Source organism: Procambarus clarkii, chromosome 12, assembly GCF_040958095.1.
Source record: "Procambarus clarkii isolate CNS0578487 chromosome 12, FALCON_Pclarkii_2.0, whole genome shotgun sequence".
Lineage (NCBI taxonomy): Eukaryota > Metazoa > Arthropoda > Malacostraca > Decapoda > Cambaridae > Procambarus > Procambarus clarkii.
The window spans coordinates 511,978-535,864 of NC_091161.1; positions in this window are offsets into that span (position 1 = coordinate 511,978).

A 23,887-nucleotide genomic window follows, 5' to 3' on the forward strand; every position below is an offset into this window, starting at 1 on the left:
TGTACAGGTGAAACAGGGATGGGGATGGGGGAACAGGGGGAGTGGTGCAGGTGAAACAGGGATGAAGAGGGAGAAACAGGGGGGAGTGGTGCAGGTGAAACAGGGATGAAGAGGGAGAAACAGAGGGAGTGGTGCAGGTGAAACAGGGATGGGGATGGGGGAACAGGGGGGGTGGTGCAGGTGAAACAGGGATGGGGATGGGGGAATAGGGGGAGTGGTGCAGGTGAAACAGGGATGGGGATGGGGGAACAGGGGGAGTGGTGCAAGTGAAACAGGGATGGGGAGGGGGGAACAGGGGGAGTGGTGCAGGTGAAACAGGGATGGGGATGGGGGAACAGGGGGAGTGGTGCAGGTGAAACAGGGATGCAGAAACAGGGGGGAGTGGTGCAGGTGAAACAGGGATGGGGATGGGGGAACAGGGGGAGTGGTGCAGGTGAAACAGGGATGGGGATGGGGGAACAGGGGGAGTGGTGCAGGTGAAACAGGGATGGGGATGGGGGAACAGGGGGAGTGGTGCAGGTGAAACAGGGATTAAAGGAGAATTTATATAAGTAGATAGATGGATGTTTACATTGATTGCTAAATATATACATTGACGGATAGACGGATGCATAGATGCATCCGTCTATCTGATGGATGGAAAGACATATGAGTAGATGGATGGATAGACAGAAGAGTTGATGGACGGATAAATGGAATATAAATGTATATAATGATAAATGGTTGGTTTATGGGAAGATAGATTGATGGATTGACAGATATAAGTAGATAGGTTGATGGATTCATTTGTGCTTATCTCTTGAGGTTCTTCTTGAGATGATTAGGGGGCTTTAGTGTCCCCGGGGTCCGGTCCTCGACCAGGCCTCCACCCCCAGGAAGCAGCCCGTGACAGCTGACTAACACCCAGGTACCTGTTTTACTGCAAGGTAACAGGGGCACAGGGTGAAAGAAACTGTGCCCATTGTTTCTCGTCGGCGCCCGGAATCGAACCCGGGACCACAGGATCACAAGTCCAGTGTCCAGTGTGCTGTCCGCTCGGCCGACTGGCTCCCCGGTCGGAGGGGAGCCGGTGAACAGGCGAATCAGGTTAAAGAATATCTGTCGATTTGCTATTGCATCAACTGAGATTCGATATGGGACCATTAGCATTATAACCAACGAACACTCTCCGTTTAGACGGTAGGCCTCCAGTTTGTGTGTGTGTGTGTGTGTGTGTGTGTGTGTGTGTGTGTGTGTGTGTGTGTGTGTGTGTGTGTGTGTGTGTGTGTGTGTGTGTGTGTGTGTGTGTGTGTGTGTGTGTGTGTGTGTGTGTGTGTGTGTGTGTGTGTGTGTGTGTGTGTGTGTGTGTGTTAGAGAGAAATAGATGTAGTAGATATTAAAAAAAAGGAAAAATACATATATTTGATAGGCGGGGTCCAAGAGCTAATAACTCGATTCTGCAGATACATGTAATAAATACAAGGAGAAAATAAATACACACACACACACACACACATTAATTGATAATGGACTGTTTTGTGTGCGTATCCATGTGTACTATTGTCAAGACCGACAGACACGTGAAGCTATGTGTGTGTATGTGTACCTGTAATTGAACTGACATGTGTACGGTAATTATCTGTATGTGTCCATTTTAAAGGTACACATTAGTGAATGTGTATTTATGTAAATTGATTGACATATGTACGTGTGCGCGCGATTAGTGTTACTGTAATTTATATGGTTAACATTTATACGTTTGAATGACATAGTTTCCCATTATTGTCACATTTTTTGTTACATGTCTACTATTGTCAAGATGGACAGACACGTCCAGCTATGAGTGTTTATGTGTACCAGTAATTGAACTGACATGTGTACTGCAACTATCTGCGTGTGTCCATTTTAAAGGAATATATTAGTGAATGTTTATTTATGTAAATTGATTGGAATATGTATGTGGACGCTCGGTTAGTGTTACTGTAATTTATATGGTTAACATTTATACGTTTGAATGACATAGTTTCCCCTCATTGTCACATTTTTTGTTACTATTTCGCTGTTCACTCTCACTCTCTCTGAATCCCGTGGACTAATTGTGCTCACGTGTGTTTGTGTAGGGTAGGGGAACCATATGCTTTTCACACAATAATTTGCAACTATTTGCTAAGAAATATTTAAAAAGATCATCTATGTTTTTATTAAGTGTTCTTTTTCCTAACATACAAGTCAATCCCACAGTACCTAACCTCAGTCAGAAACACTTTTTTTACTATATCTCGCAACGTCTTTTGCATATATATCCTATCTTAAATAATTAACAATTTTAATTCATAACTGGCAACCCCCCTCCCATCCAAAGCTCTCAAAGCCACCAAACATCATTCCTTTCCCTTAACCTCTCCCAAATTATCTTTTGCACCAATTCGCAAACTAGGGGGCTTCATAGCTGAGTGGACGTCGCTCTCGACTCGTAATCGTAGCTCATTCGATCCCACGGTGATGGAACAAACGGAAATCAGCAGAGTTTCTATCATTCTGATGCCCCTGTTACCTAGCAGTAAATATGTACCTGGGCGTTAGACAGCTGTTACGGGCTGCTTCCTGGGTGTGTGTGTGTGGAATGTTTTTTATTAGTTAGTAATAATTGATTGATTGACAGTTGAGAGGCGGGCCGAAAGAGTAGAGCTCAACCCTCGCAAGCATAACTAGGTGAACACAACTAGATAAATACTAACCAACCACGATCTCGAAAATCCATTACACACACAACCCCCCCTCCCCCTCCTCCCCCCCCCCCAACTCCCCAAATCGTTCTACCTAAATCAATAAAAAATTAAAACAAATCAATTAATTCACCAAAAATACTAACTATAAATAAAGGAACCAAATTTGAGACATACAGCGACTCCAGCGTGGTCTAGTCGGAAGAGATCGTGTTCTCATCTGGATAGATTGCGATCGAGTCTGTCGGAACGGTTGTGTAACTGCAGGGCACAAATATTTGTGTGTCCCCTCCTGTAGCTGCCTCTGTTTCGACAGGTTCCCTGGATAGCTGGAATTGGCCTGGCCCTTGGAAAGTGGGGAAGGGGTGAAATCCGTTGGGCCCACGGATGGATATCTTGGATCCATGGACCTAGAGCAGGTCTAATCACCTGGGATTCGAACCCACGGTGGGAATAAGGGAAGGGGGGGGGGGGGGAGGGATGTTTCCCTTGAACCAAACCTCACATAAACCCGGACACTCACACACACACCCTCACCCGAACACTCACAGGGGCACTCACACACACCCATAGACTGTGATAAGGGAGACCATCTGAGGGGACACAGATGGCCTCCTGGACCCACAGGATGGACACACACGCACCCGGACACTCACAGGGGCACTCACACTCACACACACCCATAGACTGTGATAAGGGAGCTGGTATGTACAGGACGCCTTAATCCGCTTGTGTCAATTTTAAAGGAATATATTAGTGAATATTTATTTATGTAAATTGATATATATATATATATATATATATATATATATATATATATATATATATATATAAATATATATATAAAGAGAATGTCTGTCTATGTAATGAGGCCACATGCTGGAGGCTGCAGCCATACACAGATTTATTTTAAAATTTATTTATTAATATATTATTAAGGCTTATTATTACTAAATTAATGTATTTGTAGAGGGAATGGTCTGGGGTAGGGAACGAGCATAGGTTGGTCAGTGTTGACTTTAGCTAAAGGATTTAGGAATAATTATTAATTATTCTTATCACTCCCCCCCCCCTTACCAATTTAATTAAAGTTAATTGTAAAATAGTGCTTGAGATGGCTGAAGACTTTTCCGTACTTAGAAAAAAACTAAATTAAACACATAAAGAAGATTATTGGTCCTGATTTAAGTTAAAGGAAGAGGTGCAAAGGTGGTGGGGGGGGGGGGAGGATACGGGATTTAGAGGTGGAATGACGAGAGGGAACAGGGGGAGTGGTGCAGGTGAAACAGGGAGGAAGAGGGGGGAACAGGGGGTGCTGTACAGGTGAAACAGGGATGGGGATGTGGGAACAGGGGGAGTGGTGCAGGTGAAACAGGGAGGAAGAGGGGGGAACAGGGGGTGCTGTACAGGTGAAACAGGGATGGGGATGGGGGAACAGGGGGAGTGGTGCAGGTGAAACAGGGATGAAGAGGGAGAAACAGGGGGGAGTGGTGCAGGTGAAACAGGGATGAAGAGGGAGAAACAGAGGGAGTGGTGCAGGTGAAACAGGGATGGGGATGGGGGAACAGGGGGGGTGGTGCAGGTGAAACAGGGATGGGGATGGGGGAATAGGGGGAGTGGTGCAGGTGAAACAGGGATGGGGATGGGGGAACAGGGGGAGTGGTGCAAGTGAAACAGGGATGGGGAGGGGGGAACAGGGGGAGTGGTGCAGGTGAAACAGGGATGGGGATGGGGGAACAGGGGGAGTGGTGCAGGTGAAACAGGGATGCAGAAACAGGGGGGAGTGGTGCAGGTGAAACAGGGATGGGGATGGGGGAACAGGGGGAGTGGTGCAGGTGAAACAGGGATGGGGATGGGGGAACAGGGGGAGTGGTGCAGGTGAAACAGGGATGGGGATGGGGGAACAGGGGGAGTGGTGCAGGTGAAACAGGGATTAAAGGAGAATTTATATAAGTAGATAGATGGATGTTTACATTGATTGCTAAATATATACATTGACGGATAGACGGATGCATAGATGCATCCGTCTATCTGATGGATGGAAAGACATATGAGTAGATGGATGGATAGACAGAAGAGTTGATGGACGGATAAATGGAATATAAATGTATATAATGATAAATGGTTGGTTTATGGGAAGATAGATTGATGGATTGACAGATATAAGTAGATAGGTTGATGGATTCATTTGTGCTTATCTCTTGAGGTTCTTCTTGAGATGATTAGGGGGCTTTAGTGTCCCCGGGGTCCGGTCCTCGACCAGGCCTCCACCCCCAGGAAGCAGCCCGTGACAGCTGACTAACACCCAGGTACCTGTTTTACTGCAAGGTAACAGGGGCACAGGGTGAAAGAAACTGTGCCCATTGTTTCTCGTCGGCGCCCGGAATCGAACCCGGGACCACAGGATCACAAGTCCAGTGTCCAGTGTGCTGTCCGCTCGGCCGACTGGCTCCCCGGTCGGAGGGGAGCCGGTGAACAGGCGAATCAGGTTAAAGAATATCTGTCGATTTGCTATTGCATCAACTGAGATTCGATATGGGACCATTAGCATTATAACCAACGAACACTCTCCGTTTAGACGGTAGGCCTCCAGTTTGTGTGTGTGTGTGTGTGTGTGTGTGTGTGTGTGTGTGTGTGTGTGTGTGTGTGTGTGTGTGTGTGTGTGTGTGTGTGTGTGTGTGTGTGTGTGTGTGTGTGTGTGTTAGAGAGAAATAGATGTAGTAGATATTAAAAAAAGGAAAAATACATATATTTGATAGGCGGGGTCCAAGAGCTAATAACTCGATTCTGCAGATACATGTAATAAATACAAGGAGAAAATAAATACACACACACACACACACACATTAATTGATAATGGACTGTTTTGTGTGCGTATCCATGTGTACTATTGTCAAGACCGACAGACACGTGAAGCTATGTGTGTGTATGTGTACCTGTAATTGAACTGACATGTGTACGGTAATTATCTGTATGTGTCCATTTTAAAGGTACACATTAGTGAATGTGTATTTATGTAAATTGATTGACATATGTACGTGTGCGCGCGATTAGTGTTACTGTAATTTATATGGTTAACATTTATACGTTTGAATGACATAGTTTCCCATTATTGTCACATTTTTTGTTACATGTCTACTATTGTCAAGATGGACAGACACGTCCAGCTATGAGTGTTTATGTGTACCAGTAATTGAACTGACATGTGTACTGCAACTATCTGCGTGTGTCCATTTTAAAGGAATATATTAGTGAATGTTTATTTATGTAAATTGATTGGAATATGTATGTGGACGCTCGGTTAGTGTTACTGTAATTTATATGGTTAACATTTATACGTTTGAATGACATAGTTTCCCCTCATTGTCACATTTTTTGTTACTATTTCGCTGTTCACTCTCACTCTCTCTGAATCCCGTGGACTAATTGTGCTCACGTGTGTTTGTGTAGGGTAGGGGAACCATATGCTTTTCACACAATAATTTGCAACTATTTGCTAAGAAATATTTAAAAAGATCATCTATGTTTTTATTAAGTGTTCTTTTTCCTAACATACAAGTCAATCCCACAGTACCTAACCTCAGTCAGAAACACTTTTTTTACTATATCTCGCAACGTCTTTTGCATATATATCCTATCTTAAATAATTAACAATTTTAATTCATAACTGGCAACCCCCCTCCCATCCAAAGCTCTCAAAGCCACCAAACATCATTCCTTTCCCTTAACCTCTCCCAAATTATCTTTTGCACCAATTCGCAAACTAGGGGGCTTCATAGCTGAGTGGACGTCGCTCTCGACTCGTAATCGTAGCTCATTCGATCCCACGGTGATGGAACAAACGGAAATCAGCAGAGTTTCTATCATTCTGATGCCCCTGTTACCTAGCAGTAAATATGTACCTGGGCGTTAGACAGCTGTTACGGGCTGCTTCCTGGGTGTGTGTGTGTGGAATGTTTTTTATTAGTTAGTAATAATTGATTGATTGACAGTTGAGAGGCGGGCCGAAAGAGTAGAGCTCAACCCTCGCAAGCATAACTAGGTGAACACAACTAGATAAATACTAACCAACCACGATCTCGAAAATCCATTACACACACAACCCCCCCTCCCCCTCCTCCCCCCCCCCCCCCCCAACTCCCCAAATCGTTCTACCTAAATCAATAAAAAATTAAAACAAATCAATTAATTCACCAAAAATACTAACTATAAATAAAGGAACCAAATTTGAGACATACAGCGACTCCAGCGTGGTCTAGTCGGAAGAGATCGTGTTCTCATCTGGATAGATTGCGATCGAGTCTGTCGGAACGGTTGTGTAACTGCAGGGCACAAATATTTGTGTGTCCCCTCCTGTAGCTGCCTCTGTTTCGACAGGTTCCCTGGATAGCTGGAATTGGCCTGGCCCTTGGAAAGTGGGGAAGGGGTGAAATCCGTTGGGCCCACGGATGGATATCTTGGATCCATGGACCTAGAGCAGGTCTAATCACCTGGGATTCGAACCCACGGTGGGAATAAGGGAAGGGGGGGGGGGGAGGGATGTTTCCCTTGAACCAAACCTCACATAAACCCGGACACTCACACACACACCCTCACCCGAACACTCACAGGGGCACTCACACTCAAACACACCCATAGACTGTGATAAGGGAGACCATCTGAAGGGACACAGATGGCCTCCTTGGACCCACAGGATGGACACACACGCACCCGGACACTCACAGGGACACTCACACTCACACACACTCGCCCGGACACTCACAGGGATATACACACTCACACACAGACACACATCCATAGACACAAACTGTGATAAGGGAGACCATCTGAGGGGACACAGATGGCCTCCTGGACACACAAGTATATATCAATATTTAATTTATTATTTATTATTTAATTTTATTAAATAAATAATCAAATTAATGTTTTTTAATAAATTATTATTTTATTAAATTATTAAATAATTATATTAATAAAACAAATTAAATTAAATTTAATAATTAAATATTTATTATTTAATTTACAAATATGACAGATTTTTTTAAATATATATATATATATATATATATATATATATATATATATATATATATATATATATATATATATATATATATATAAACATGTGAACAAGCCTTTATGGTCCCCTGGACTACATGCAACTGAAAACTCACATGCCAGAAGTGACTTGAACCCATACTGCCAGGAGCAATGCAACTGGTATGTACAGGACGCCTTAATCCGCTTGTGTCAATTTTAAAGGAATATATTAGTGAATATTTATTTATGTAAATTGATATATATATATATATATATATATATATATATATATATATATATATATATATATATATATATATATATAAAGAGAATGTCTGTCTATGTAATGAGGCCACATGCTGGAGGCTGCAGCCATACACAGATTTATTTTAAAATTTATTTATTAATATATTATTAAGGCTTATTATTACTAAATTAATGTATTTGTAGAGGGAATGGTCTGGGGTAGGGAACGAGCATAGGTTGGTCAGTGTTGACTTTAGCTAAAGGATTTAGGAATAATTATTAATTATTCTTATCACTCCCCCCCCCCTTACCAATTTAATTAAAGTTAATTGTAAAATAGTGCTTGAGATGGCTGAAGACTTTTCCGTACTTAGAAAAAACTAAATTAAACACATAAAGAAGATTATTGGTCCTGATTTAAGTTAAAGGAAGAGGTGCAAAGGTGGTGGGGGGGGGGGAGGATACGGGATTTAGAGGTGGAATGAAGAGAGGGAACAGGGGGAGTGGTGCAGGTGAAACAGGGAGGAAGAGGGGGGAACAGGGGGTGCTGTACAGGTGAAACAGGGATGGGGATGTGGGAACAGGGGGAGTGGTGCAGGTGAAACAGGGAGGAAGAGGGGGGAACAGGGGGTGCTGTACAGGTGAAACAGGGATGGGGATGGGGGAACAGGGGGAGTGGTGCAGGTGAAACAGGGATGAAGAGGGAGAAACAGGGGGGAGTGGTGCAGGTGAAACAGGGATGAAGAGGGAGAAACAGAGGGAGTGGTGCAGGTGAAACAGGGATGGGGATGGGGGAACAGGGGGGGTGGTGCAGGTGAAACAGGGATGGGGATGGGGGAATAGGGGGAGTGGTGCAGGTGAAACAGGGATGGGGATGGGGGAACAGGGGGAGTGGTGCAAGTGAAACAGGGATGGGGAGGGGGGAACAGGGGGAGTGGTGCAGGTGAAACAGGGATGGGGATGGGGGAACAGGGGGAGTGGTGCAGGTGAAACAGGGATGCAGAAACAGGGGGGAGTGGTGCAGGTGAAACAGGGATGGGGATGGGGGAACAGGGGGAGTGGTGCAGGTGAAACAGGGATGGGGATGGGGGAACAGGGGGAGTGGTGCAGGTGAAACAGGGATGGGGATGGGGGAACAGGGGGAGTGGTGCAGGTGAAACAGGGATTAAAGGAGAATTTATATAAGTAGATAGATGGATGTTTACATTGATTGCTAAATATATACATTGACGGATAGACGGATGCATAGATGCATCCGTCTATCTGATGGATGGAAAGACATATGAGTAGATGGATGGATAGACAGAAGAGTTGATGGACGGATAAATGGAATATAAATGTATATAATGATAAATGGTTGGTTTATGGGAAGATAGATTGATGGATTGACAGATATAAGTAGATAGGTTGATGGATTCATTTGTGCTTATCTCTTGAGGTTCTTCTTGAGATGATTAGGGGGCTTTAGTGTCCCCGGGGTCCGGTCCTCGACCAGGCCTCCACCCCCAGGAAGCAGCCCGTGACAGCTGACTAACACCCAGGTACCTGTTTTACTGCAAGGTAACAGGGGCACAGGGTGAAAGAAACTGTGCCCATTGTTTCTCGTCGGCGCCCGGAATCGAACCCGGGACCACAGGATCACAAGTCCAGTGTCCAGTGTGCTGTCCGCTCGGCCGACTGGCTCCCCGGTCGGAGGGGAGCCGGTGAACAGGCGAATCAGGTTAAAGAATATCTGTCGATTTGCTATTGCATCAACTGAGATTCGATATGGGACCATTAGCATTATAACCAACGAACACTCTCCGTTTAGACGGTAGGCCTCCAGTTTGTGTGTGTGTGTGTGTGTGTGTGTGTGTGTGTGTGTGTGTGTGTGTGTGTGTGTGTGTGTGTGTGTGTGTGTGTGTGTGTGTGTGTGTGTGTGTGTGTGTGTGTGTGTGTGTGTGTGTTAGAGAGAAATAGATGTAGTAGATATTAAAAAAAGGAAAAATACATATATTTGATAGGCGGGGTCCAAGAGCTAATAACTCGATTCTGCAGATACATGTAATAAATACAAGGAGAAAATAAATACACACACACACACACACACATTAATTGATAATGGACTGTTTTGTGTGCGTATCCATGTGTACTATTGTCAAGACCGACAGACACGTGAAGCTATGTGTGTGTATGTGTACCTGTAATTGAACTGACATGTGTACGGTAATTATCTGTATGTGTCCATTTTAAAGGTACACATTAGTGAATGTGTATTTATGTAAATTGATTGACATATGTACGTGTGCGCGCGATTAGTGTTACTGTAATTTATATGGTTAACATTTATACGTTTGAATGACATAGTTTCCCATTATTGTCACATTTTTTGTTACATGTCTACTATTGTCAAGATGGACAGACACGTCCAGCTATGAGTGTTTATGTGTACCAGTAATTGAACTGACATGTGTACTGCAACTATCTGCGTGTGTCCATTTTAAAGGAATATATTAGTGAATGTTTATTTATGTAAATTGATTGGAATATGTATGTGGACGCTCGGTTAGTGTTACTGTAATTTATATGGTTAACATTTATACGTTTGAATGACATAGTTTCCCCTCATTGTCACATTTTTTGTTACTATTTCGCTGTTCACTCTCACTCTCTCTGAATCCCGTGGACTAATTGTGCTCACGTGTGTTTGTGTAGGGTAGGGGAACCATATGCTTTTCACACAATAATTTGCAACTATTTGCTAAGAAATATTTAAAAAGATCATCTATGTTTTTATTAAGTGTTCTTTTTCCTAACATACAAGTCAATCCCACAGTACCTAACCTCAGTCAGAAACACTTTTTTTACTATATCTCGCAACGTCTTTTGCATATATATCCTATCTTAAATAATTAACAATTTTAATTCATAACTGGCAACCCCCCTCCCATCCAAAGCTCTCAAAGCCACCAAACATCATTCCTTTCCCTTAACCTCTCCCAAATTATCTTTTGCACCAATTCACAAACTAGGGGGCTTCATAGCTGAGTGGACGTCGCTCTCGACTCGTAATCGTAGCTCATTCGATCCCACGGTGATGGAACAAACGGAAATCAGCAGAGTTTCTATCATTCTGATGCCCCTGTTACCTAGCAGTAAATATGTACCTGGGCGTTAGACAGCTGTTACGGGCTGCTTCCTGGGTGTGTGTGTGTGGAATGTTTTTTATTAGTTAGTAATAATTGATTGATTGACAGTTGAGAGGCGGGCCGAAAGAGTAGAGCTCAACCCTCGCAAGCATAACTAGGTGAACACAACTAGATAAATACTAACCAACCACGATCTCGAAAATCCATTACACACACAACCCCCCCTCCCCCTCCTCCCCCCCCCCCCCCCAACTCCCCAAATCGTTCTACCTAAATCAATAAAAAATTAAAACAAATCAATTAATTCACCAAAAATACTAACTATAAATAAAGGAACCAAATTTGAGACATACAGCGACTCCAGCGTGGTCTAGTCGGAAGAGATCGTGTTCTCATCTGGATAGATTGCGATCGAGTCTGTCGGAACGGTTGTGTAACTGCAGGGCACAAATATTTGTGTGTCCCCTCCTGTAGCTGCCTCTGTTTCGACAGGTTCCCTGGATAGCTGGAATTGGCCTGGCCCTTGGAAAGTGGGGAAGGGGTGAAATCCGTTGGGCCCACGGATGGATATCTTGGATCCATGGACCTAGAGCAGGTCTAATCACCTGGGATTCGAACCCACGGTGGGAATAAGGGAAGGGGGGGGGGGAGGGATGTTTCCCTTGAACCAAACCTCACATAAACCCGGACACTCACACACACACCCTCACCCGAACACTCACAGGGGCACTCACACTCACACACACCCATAGACTGTGATAAGGGAGACCATCTGAAGGGACACAGATGGCCTCCTTGGACCCACAGGATGGACACACACGCACCCGGACACTCACAGGGACACTCACACTCACACACACTCGCCCGGACACTCACAGGGATATACACACTCACACACAGACACACATCCATAGACACAAACTGTGATAAGGGAGACCATCTGAGGGGACACAGATGGCCTCCTGGACACACAAGTATATATCAATATTTAATTTATTATTTATTATTTAATTTTATTAAATAAATAATCAAATTAATGTTTTTTAATAAATTATTATTTTATTAAATTATTAAATAATTATATTAATAAAACAAATTAAATTAAATTTAATAATTAAATATTTATTATTTAATTTACAAATATGACAGATTTTTTAAATATATATATATATATATATATATATATATATATATATATATATATATATATATATATATATATATATATATATATAAACATGTGAACAAGCCTTTATGGTCCCCTGGACTACATGCAACTGAAAACTCACATGCCAGAAGTGACTTGAACCCATACTGCCAGGAGCAATGCAACTGGTATGTACAGGACGCCTTAATCCGCTTGTGTCAATTTTAAAGGAATATATTAGTGAATATTTATTTATGTAAATTGATATATATATATATATATATATATATATATATATATATATATATATATATATATATATATATATATATATATATATATATAAAGAGAATGTCTGTCTATGTAATGAGGCCACATGCTGGAGGCTGCAGCCATACACAGATTTATTTTAAAATTTATTTATTAATATATTATTAAGGCTTATTATTACTAAATTAATGTATTTGTAGAGGGAATGGTCTGGGGTAGGGAACGAGCATAGGTTGGTCAGTGTTGACTTTAGCTAAAGGATTTAGGAATAATTATTAATTATTCTTATCACTCCCCCCCCCCCCTTACCAATTTAATTAAAGTTAATTGTAAAATAGTGCTTGAGATGGCTGAAGACTTTTCCGTACTTAGAAAAAAACTAAATTAAACACATAAAGAAGATTATTGGTCCTGATTTAAGTTAAAGGAAGAGGTGCAAAGGTGGTGGGGGGGGGGAGGATACGGGATTTAGAGGTGGAATGAAGAGAGGGAACAGGGGGAGTGGTGCAGGTGAAACAGGGAGGAAGAGGGGGGAACAGGGGGTGCTGTACAGGTGAAACAGGGATGGGGATGTGGGAACAGGGGGAGTGGTGCAGGTGAAACAGGGAGGAAGAGGGGGGAACAGGGGGTGCTGTACAGGTGAAACAGGGATGGGGATGGGGGAACAGGGGGAGTGGTGCAGGTGAAACAGGGATGAAGAGGGAGAAACAGGGGGGAGTGGTGCAGGTGAAACAGGGATGAAGAGGGAGAAACAGAGGGAGTGGTGCAGGTGAAACAGGGATGGGGATGGGGGAACAGGGGGGGTGGTGCAGGTGAAACAGGGATGGGGATGGGGGAATAGGGGGAGTGGTGCAGGTGAAACAGGGATGGGGATGGGGGAACAGGGGGAGTGGTGCAAGTGAAACAGGGATGGGGAGGAGGGAACAGGGGGAGTGGTGCAGGTGAAACAGGGATGGGGATGGGGGAACAGGGGGAGTGGTGCAGGTGAAACAGGGATGCAGAAACAGGGGGGAGTGGTGCAGGTGAAACAGGGATGGGGATGGGGGAACAGGGGGAGTGGTGCAGGTGAAACAGGGATGGGGATGGGGGAACAGGGGGAGTGGTGCAGGTGAAACAGGGATGGGGATGGGGGAACAGGGGGAGTGGTGCAGGTGAAACAGGGATTAAAGGAGAATTTATATAAGTAGATAGATGGATGTTTACATTGATTGCTAAATATATACATTGACGGATAGACGGATGCATAGATGCATCCGTCTATCTGATGGATGGAAAGACATATGAGTAGATGGATGGATAGACAGAAGAGTTGATGGACGGATAAATGGAATATAAATGTATATAATGATAAATGGTTGGTTTATGGGAAGATAGATTGATGGATTGACAGATATAAGTAGATAGGTTGATGGATTCATTTGTGCTTATCTCTTGAGGTTCTTCTTGAGATGATTAGGGGGCTTTAGTGTCCCCGGGGTCCGGTCCTCGACCAGGCCTCCACCCCCAGGAAGCAGCCCGTGACAGCTGACTAACACCCAGGTACCTGTTTTACTGCAAGGTAACAGGGGCACAGGGTGAAAGAAACTGTGCCCATTGTTTCTCGTCGGCGCCCGGAATCGAACCCGGGACCACAGGATCACAAGTCCAGTGTCCAGTGTGCTGTCCGCTCGGCCGACTGGCTCCCCGGTTGGAGGGGAGCCGGTGAACAGGCGAATCAGGTTAAAGAATATCTGTCGATTTGCTATTGCATCAACTGAGATTCGATATGGGACCATTAGCATTATAACCAACGAACACTCTCCGTTTAGACGGTAGGCCTCCAGTTTGTGTGTGTGTGTGTGTGTGTGTGTGTGTGTGTGTGTGTGTGTGTGTGTGTGTGTGTGTGTGTGTGTGTGTGTGTGTGTGTGTGTGTGTGTGTGTGTGTGTGTGTGTGTGTGTGTTAGAGAGAAATAGATGTAGTAGATATTAAAAAAAGGAAAAATACATATATTTGATAGGCGGGGTCCAAGAGCTAATAACTCGATTCTGCAGATACATGTAATAAATACAAGGAGAAAATAAATACACACACACACATTAATTGATAATGGACTGTTTTGTGTGCGTATCCATGTGTACTATTGTCAAGACCGACAGACACGTGAAGCTATGTGTGTGTATGTGTACCTGTAATTGAACTGACATGTGTACGGTAATTATCTGTATGTGTCCATTTTAAAGGTACACATTAGTGAATGTGTATTTATGTAAATTGATTGACATATGTACGTGTGCGCGCGATTAGTGTTACTGTAATTTATATGGTTAACATTTATACGTTTGAATGACATAGTTTCCCATTATTGTCACATTTTTTGTTACATGTCTACTATTGTCAAGATGGACAGACACGTCCAGCTATGAGTGTTTATGTGTACCAGTAATTGAACTGACATGTGTACTGCAACTATCTGCGTGTGTCCATTTTAAAGGAATATATTAGTGAATGTTTATTTATGTAAATTGATTGGAATATGTATGTGGACGCTCGGTTAGTGTTACTGTAATTTATATGGTTAACATTTATACGTTTGAATGACATAGTTTCCCCTCATTGTCACATTTTTTGTTACTATTTCGCTGTTCACTCTCACTCTCTCTGAATCCCGTGGACTAATTGTGCTCACGTGTGTTTGTGTAGGGTAGGGGAACCATATGCTTTTCACACAATAATTTGCAACTATTTGCTAAGAAATATTTAAAAAGATCATCTATGTTTTTATTAAGTGTTCTTTTTCCTAACATACAAGTCAATCCCACAGTACCTAACCTCAGTCAGAAACACTTTTTTTACTATATCTCGCAACGTCTTTTGCATATATATCCTATCTTAAATAATTAACAATTTTAATTCATAACTGGCAACCCCCCTCCCATCCAAAGCTCTCAAAGCCACCAAACATCATTCCTTTCCCTTAACCTCTCCCAAATTATCTTTTGCACCAATTCGCAAACTAGGGGGCTTCATAGCTGAGTGGACGTCGCTCTCGACTCGTAATCGTAGCTCATTCGATCCCACGGTGATGGAACAAACGGAAATCAGCAGAGTTTCTATCATTCTGATGCCCCTGTTACCTAGCAGTAAATATGTACCTGGGCGTTAGACAGCTGTTACGGGCTGCTTCCTGGGTGTGTGTGTGTGGAATGTTTTTTATTAGTTAGTAATAATTGATTGATTGACAGTTGAGAGGCGGGCCGAAAGAGTAGAGCTCAACCCTCGCAAGCATAACTAGGTGAACACAACTAGATAAATACTAACCAACCACGATCTCGAAAATCCATTACACACACAACCCCCCCTCCCCCTCCTCCCCCCCCCCCCCCAACTCCCCAAATCGTTCTACCTAAATCAATAAAAAATTAAAACAAATCAATTAATTCACCAAAAATACTAACTATAAATAAAGGAACCAAATTTGAGACATACAGCGACTCCAGCGTGGTCTAGTCGGAAGAGATCGTGTTCTCATCTGGATAGATTGCGATCGAGTCTGTCGGAACGGTTGTGTAACTGCAGGGCACAAATATTTGTGTGTCCCCTCCTGTAGCTGCCTCTGTTTCGACAGGTTCCCTGGATAGCTGGAATTGGCCTGGCCCTTGGAAAGTGGGGAAGGGGTGAAATCCGTTGGGCCCACGGATGGATATCTTGGATCCATGGACCTAGAGCAGGTCTAATCACCTGGGATTCGAACCCACGGTGGGAATAAGGGAAGGGGGGGGGGGGGAGGGATGTTTCCCTTGAACCAAACCTCACATAAACCCGGACACTCACACACACACCCTCACCCGAACACTCACAGGGGCACTCACACTCACACACACCCATAGACTGTGATAAGGGAGACCATCTGAGGGGACACAGATGGCCTCCTGGACCCACAGGATGGACACACACGCACCCGGACACTCACAGGCACACTCACACTCACACACACTCGCCCGGACACTCACAGGGATATACACACTCACACACAGACACACATCCATAGACACAAACTGTGATAAGGGAGACCATCTGAGGGGACACAGATGGCCTCCTGGACACACAAGTATATATCAATATTTAATTTATTATTTATTATTTAATTTTATTAAATAAATAATCAAATTAATGTTTTTTAATAAATTATTATTTTATTAAATTATTAAATAATTATATTAATAAAACAAATTAAATTAAATTTAATAATTAAATATTTATTATTTAATTTACAAATATGACAGATTTTTTAAATATATATATATATATATATATATATATATATATATATATATATATATATATATAAACATGTGAACAAGCCTTTATGGTCCCCTGGACTACATGCAACTGAAAACTCACATGCCAGAAGTGACTTGAACCCATACTGCCAGGAGCAATGCAACTGGTATGTACAGGACGCCTTAATCCGCTTGTGTCAATTTTAAAGGAATATATTAGTGAATATTTATTTATGTAAATTGATATATATATATATATATATATATATATATATATATATATATATATATATATATATATATATATATATATATATATATATATATATATATATATATATATATATATAAAGAGAATGTCTGTCTATGTAATGAGGCCACATGCTGGAGGCTGCAGCCATACACAGATTTATTTTAAAATTTATTTATTAATATATTATTAAGGCTTATTATTACTAAATTAATGTATTTGTAGAGGGAATGGTCTGGGGTAGGGAACGAGCATAGGTTGGTCAGTGTTGACTTTAGCTAAAGGATTTAGGAATAATTATTAATTATTCTTATCACTCCCCCCCCCCTTACCAATTTAATTAAAGTTAATTGTAAAATAGTGCTTGAGATGGCTGAAGACTTTTCCGTACTTAGAAAAAAACTAAATTAAACACATAAAGAAGTTTATTGGTCCTGATTTAAGTTAAAGGAAGAGGTGCAAAGGTGGTGGGGGGGGGGGAGGATACGGGATTTAGAGGTGGAATGAAGAGAGGGAACAGGGGGAGTGGTGCAGGTGAAACAGGGAGGAAGAGGGGGGAACAGGGGGTGCTGTACAGGTGAAACAGGGATGGGGATGGGGGAACAGGGGGAGTGGTGCAGGTGAAACAGGGATGAAGAGGGAGAAACAGGGGGGAGTGGTGCAGGTGAAACAGGGATGAAGAGGGAGAAACAGAGGGAGTGATGCAGGTGAAACAGGGATGGGGATGGGGGAACAGGGGGGGTGGTGCAGGTGAAACAGGGATGGGGATGGGGGAACAGGGGGAGTGGTGCAGGTGAAACAGGGATGGGGATGGGGGAACAGGGGGAGTGGTGCAAGTGAAACAGGGATGGGGAGGGGGGAACAGGGGGAGTGGTGCAGGTGAAACAGGGATGGGGATGGGGGAACAGGGGGAGTGGTGCAGGTGAAACAGGGATGCAGAAACAGGGGGGAGTGGTGCAGGTGAAACAGGGATGGGGATGGGGGAACAGGGGGAGTGGTGCAGGTGAAACAGGGATGGGGATGGGGGAACAGGGGGAGTGGTGCAGGTGAAACAGGGATTAAAGGAGAATTTATATAAGTAGATAGATGGATGTTTACATTGATTGCTAAATATATACATTGTCGGATAGACGGATGCATAGATGCATCCGTCTATCTGATGGATGGAAAGACATATGAGTAGATGGATGGATAGACAGAAGAGTTGATGGACGGATAAATGGAATATAAATGTATATAATGATAAATGGTTGGTTTATGGGAAGATAGATTGATGGATTGACAGATATAAGTAGATAGGTTGATGGATTCATTTGTGCTTATCTCTTGAGGTTCTTCTTGAGATGATTAGGGGGCTTTAGTGTCCCCGGGGTCCGGTCCTCGACCAGGCCTCCACCCCCAGGAAGCAGCCCGTGACAGCTGACTAACACCCAGGTACCTGTTTTACTGCAAGGTAACAGGGGCACAGGGTGAAAGAAACTCTGCCCATTGTTTCTCGGCGGCGCCCGGAATCGAACCCGGGACCACAGGATCACAAGTCCAGTGTCCAGTGTGCTGTCCGCTCGGCCGACTGGCTCCCCGGTCGGAGGGGAGCCGGTGAACAGGCGAATCAGGTTAAAGAATATCTGTCGATTTGCTATTGCATCAACTGAGATTCGATATGGGACCATTAGGATTATAACCAACGAACACTCTCCGTTTAGACGGTAGGCCTCCAGTTTGTGTGTGTGTGTGTGTGTGTGTGTACTTACCTAATTGTGCTTGCGGGGGTTGAGCTCTGGCTCTTTGGTCCCGCCTCTCAACCGTCAATCAACTGGTGTACAGATTCCTGAGCCTATTGGGCTCTATCATATCTACATTTGAAACTGTGAATGGAGTCAGCCTCCACCACATCACTTCCTAATGCATTCCATTTGCTAACTACTCTGACACTGAAAAAGTTCTTTCTAACGTCTCTGTGGCTCATTTGGGTACTCAGCTTCCACCTGTGTCCCCTTGTTCGCGTCCCACCAGTGTTGAAAAGTTCGTCCTTGTTTACCCGGTCGATTCCCCTGAGGATTTTGTAGGTTGTGATCATGTCCCCCCTTACTCTTCTGTCTTCCAGTGTCGTGAGGTGCATTTCCCGCAGCCTTTCCTCATAACTCATGCCTCTTAGTTCTGGGACTAGTCTAGTAGCATACCTTTGGACTTTTTCCAGCTTCGTCTTGTGCTTGACAAGGTACGGGCTCCATGCTGGGGCCGCATACTCCAGGATTGGTCTTACATATGTGGTGTACAAGATTCTGAATGATTCCTTACACAGGTTTCTGAACGCCGTTCTGATGTTAGCCAGCCTCGCATATGCCGCAGACGTTATTCTCTTTATGTGGGCTTCAGGAGACAGGTTTGGTGTGATATCAACTCCTAGATCTTTCTCTCTGTCTGTTTCATTAAGTACTTCATCTCCTATTCTGTATCCTGTGCCTGGCCTCCTGTTTCCACTGCCTAGTTTCATTACTTTGCATTTACTCGGGTTGAACTTCAACAGCCATCTGTTGGACCATTCACTCAGTCTATCCAGGTCATCTTGTAGCCTCCTACTATCATCCTCTGTTTCAATCCTCCTCATAATTTTTGCATCGTCGGCAAACATTGAGAGGAACGAATCTATACCCTCTGGGAGATCATTTACATATACCAGAAACAGTATAGGTCCAAGGACTGACCCCTGCGGGACTCCACTTGTGACGTCTCGCCAATCTGAGACCTCACCCCTCACACAGACTCGTTGTCTCCTGTTGCTTAGGTATTCCTCTATCCACCGGAGTACCTTCCCTCTCACTCCAGCCTGCATCTCCAACTTTCGCACTAGCCTCTTGTGTGGCACTGTATCAAAGGCTTTCTGACAATCCAAAAATATGCAGTCTACCCACCCTTCTCTTTCTTGCCTTATTTTTGTTGCCTGGTCGTAGAATTCAAGTAACCCTGTGAGGCAGGACCTGCCATCCCTGAACCCATGTTGATGCTGTGTTACAAAGTTCCTTCGCTCCAGATGCTCCACTAGTTTTTTTCGCACAATCTTCTCCATCAGCTTGCATGGTATGCAGGTTAGGGACACTGGCCTGTAGTTCAGTGCCTCCTGTCTATCCCCTTTCTTGTATATCGGGACTACGTTAGCTGCTTTCCAAGTATCTGGCAGTTCCCCTGTTGCCAGTGATTTGTTATACACTATGGAGAGTGGTAGGCTCAGTTCTCTTGCTCCTTCCTTTAGAACCTTTGTGTGTGTGTGTGTGTGTGTGTGTGTGTGTGTGTGTGTGTGTGTGTGTGTGTGTTAGAGAGAAATAGATGTAGTAGATATTAAAAAAAGGAAAAATACATATATTTGATAGGCGGGGTCCAAGAGCTAATAACTCGATTCTGCAGATACATGTAATAAATACAAGGAGAAAATAAATACACACACACACACACACATTAATTGATAATGGACTGTTTTGTGTGCGTATCCATGTGTACTATTGTCAAGACCGACAGACACGTGAAGCTATGTGTGTGTATGTGTACCTGTAATTGAACTGACATGTGTACGGTAATTATCTGTATGTGTCCATTTTAAAGGTACACATTAGTGAATGTGTATTTATGTAAATTGATTGACATATGTACGTGTGCGCGCGATTAGTGTTACTGTAATTTATATGGTTAACATTTATACGTTTGAATGACATAGTTTCCCATTATTGTCACATTTTTTGTTACATGTCTACTATTGTCAAGATGGACAGACACGTCCAGCTATGAGTGTTTATGTGTACCAGTAATTGAACTGACATGTGTACTGCAACTATCTGCGTGTGTCCATTTTAAAGGAATATATTAGTGAATGTTTATTTATGTAAATTGATTGGAATATGTATGTGGACGCTCGGTTAGTGTTACTGTAATTTATATGGTTAACATTTATACGTTTGAATGACATAGTTTCCCCTCATTGTCACATTTTTTGTTACTATTTCGCTGTTCACTCTCACTCTCTCTGAATCCCGTGGACTAATTGTGCTCACGTGTGTTTGTGTAGGGTAGGGGAACCATATGCTTTTCACACAATAATTTGCAACTATTTGCTAAGAAATATTTAAAAAGATCATCTATGTTTTTATTAAGTGTTCTTTTTCCTAACATACAAGTCAATCCCACAGTACCTAACCTCAGTCAGAAACACTTTTTTTACTATATCTCGCAACGTCTTTTGCATATATATCCTATCTTAAATAATTAACAATTTTAATTCATAACTGGCAACCCCCCTCCCATCCAAAGCTCTCAAAGCCACCAAACATCATTCCTTTCCCTTAACCTCTCCCACATTATCTTTTGCACCAATTCACAAACTAGGGGGCTTCATAGCTGAGTGGACGTCGCTCTCGACTCGTAATCGTAGCTCATTCGATCCCACGGTGATGGAACAAACGGAAATCAGCAGAGTTTCTATCATTCTGATGCCCCTGTTACCTAGCAGTAAATATGTACCTGGGCGTTAGAAAGCTGTTACGGGCTGCTTCCTGGGTGTGTGTGTGTGGAATGTTTTTTATTAGTTAGTAATAATTGATTGATTGACAGTTGAGAGGCGGGCCGAAAGAGTAGAGCTCAACCCTCGCAAGCATAACTAGGTGAACACAACTAGATAAATACTAACCAACCACGATCTCGAAAATCCATTACACACACAACCCCCCCTCCCCCTCCTCCCCCCCCCCCCAACTCCCCAAATCGTTCTACCTAAATCAATAAAAAATTAAAACAAATCAATTAATTCACCAAAAATACTAACTATAAATAAAGGAACCAAATTTGAGACATACAGCGACTCCAGCGTGGTCTAGTCGGAAGAGATCGTGTTCTCATCTGGATAGATTGCGATCGAGTCTGTCGGAACGGTTGTGTAACTGCAGGGCACAAATATTTGTGTGTCCCCTCCTGTAGCTGCCTCTGTTTCGACAGGTTCCCTGGATAGCTGGAATTGGCCTGGCCCTTGGAAAGTGGGGAAGGGGTGAAATCCGTTGGGCCCACGGATGGATATCTTGGATCCATGGACCTAGAGCAGGTCTAATCACCTGGGATTCGAACCCACGGTGGGAATAAGGGAAGGGGGGGGGGAGGGATGTTTCCCTTGAACCAAACCTCACATAAACCCGGACACTCACACACACACCCTCACCCGAACACTCACAGGGGCACTCACACTCACACACACCCATAGACTGTGATAAGGGAGACCATCTGAGGGGACACAGATGGCCTCCTGGACCCACAGGATGGACACACACGCACCCGGACACTCACAGGGACACTCACACTCACACACACTCGCCCGGACACTCACAGGGATATACACACTCACACACAGACACACATCCATAGACACAAACTGTGATAAGGGAGACCATCTGAGGGGACACAGATGGCCTCCTGGACACACAAGTATATATCAATATTTAATTTATTATTTATTATTTAATTTTATTAAATAAATAATCAAATTAATGTTTTTTAATAAATTATTATTTTATTAAATTATTAAATAATTATATTAATAAAACAAATTAAATTAAATTTAATAATTAAATATTTATTATTTAATTTACAAATATGACAGATTTTTTAAATATATATATATATATATATATATATATATATATATATATATATATATATATATATATATATATATATATATATATATATATATATATATATATATAAACATGTGAACAAGCCTTTATGGTCCCCTGGACTACATGCAACTGAAAACTCACATGCCAGAAGTGACTTGAACCCATACTGCCAGGAGCAATGCAACTGGTATGTACAGGACGCCTTAATCCGCTTGTGTCAATTTTAAAGGAATATATTAGTGAATATTTATTTATGTAAATTGATATATATATATATATATATATATATATATATATATATATATGTATATATTTATATATATATATATATATATATATATATATATATATATATATATATATATATATATATATATATATAAAGAGAATGTCTGTCTATGTAATGAGGCCACATGCTGGAGGCTGCAGCCATACACAGATTTATTTTAAAATTTATTTATTAATATATTATTAAGGCTTATTATTACTAAATTAATGTATTTGTAGAGGGAATGGTCTGGGGTAGGGAACGAGCATAGGTTGGTCAGTGTTGACTTTAGCTAAAGGATTTAGGAATAATTATTAATTATTCTTATCACTCCCCCCCCCCCCTTACCAATTTAATTAAAGTTAATTGTAAAATAGTGCTTGAGATGGCTGAAGACTTTTCCGTACTTAGAAAAAAACTAAATTAAACACATAAAGAAGTTTATTGGTCCTGATTTAAGTTAAAGGAAGAGGTGCAAAGGTGGTGGGGGGGGGGGGGAGGATACGGGATTTAGAGGTGGAATGAAGAGAGGGAACAGGGGGAGTGGTGCAGGTGAAACAGGGAGGAAGAGGGGGGAACAGGGGGTGCTGTACAGGTGAAACAGGGATGGGGATGTGGGAACAGGGGGAGTGGTGCAGGTGAAACAGGGAGGAAGAGGGGGGAACAGGGGGTGCTGTACAGGTGAAACAGGGATGGGGATGGGGGAACAGGGGGAGTGGTGCAGGTGAAACAGGGTTGAAGAGGGAGAAACAGGGGGGAGTGGTGCAGGTGAAACAGGGATGAAGAGGGAGAAACAGAGGGAGTGGTGCAGGTGAAACAGGGATGGGGATGGGGGAACAGGGGGGGTGGTGCAGGTGAAACAGGGATGGGGATGGGGGAACAGGGGGAGTGGTGCAGGTGAAACAGGGATGGGGATGGG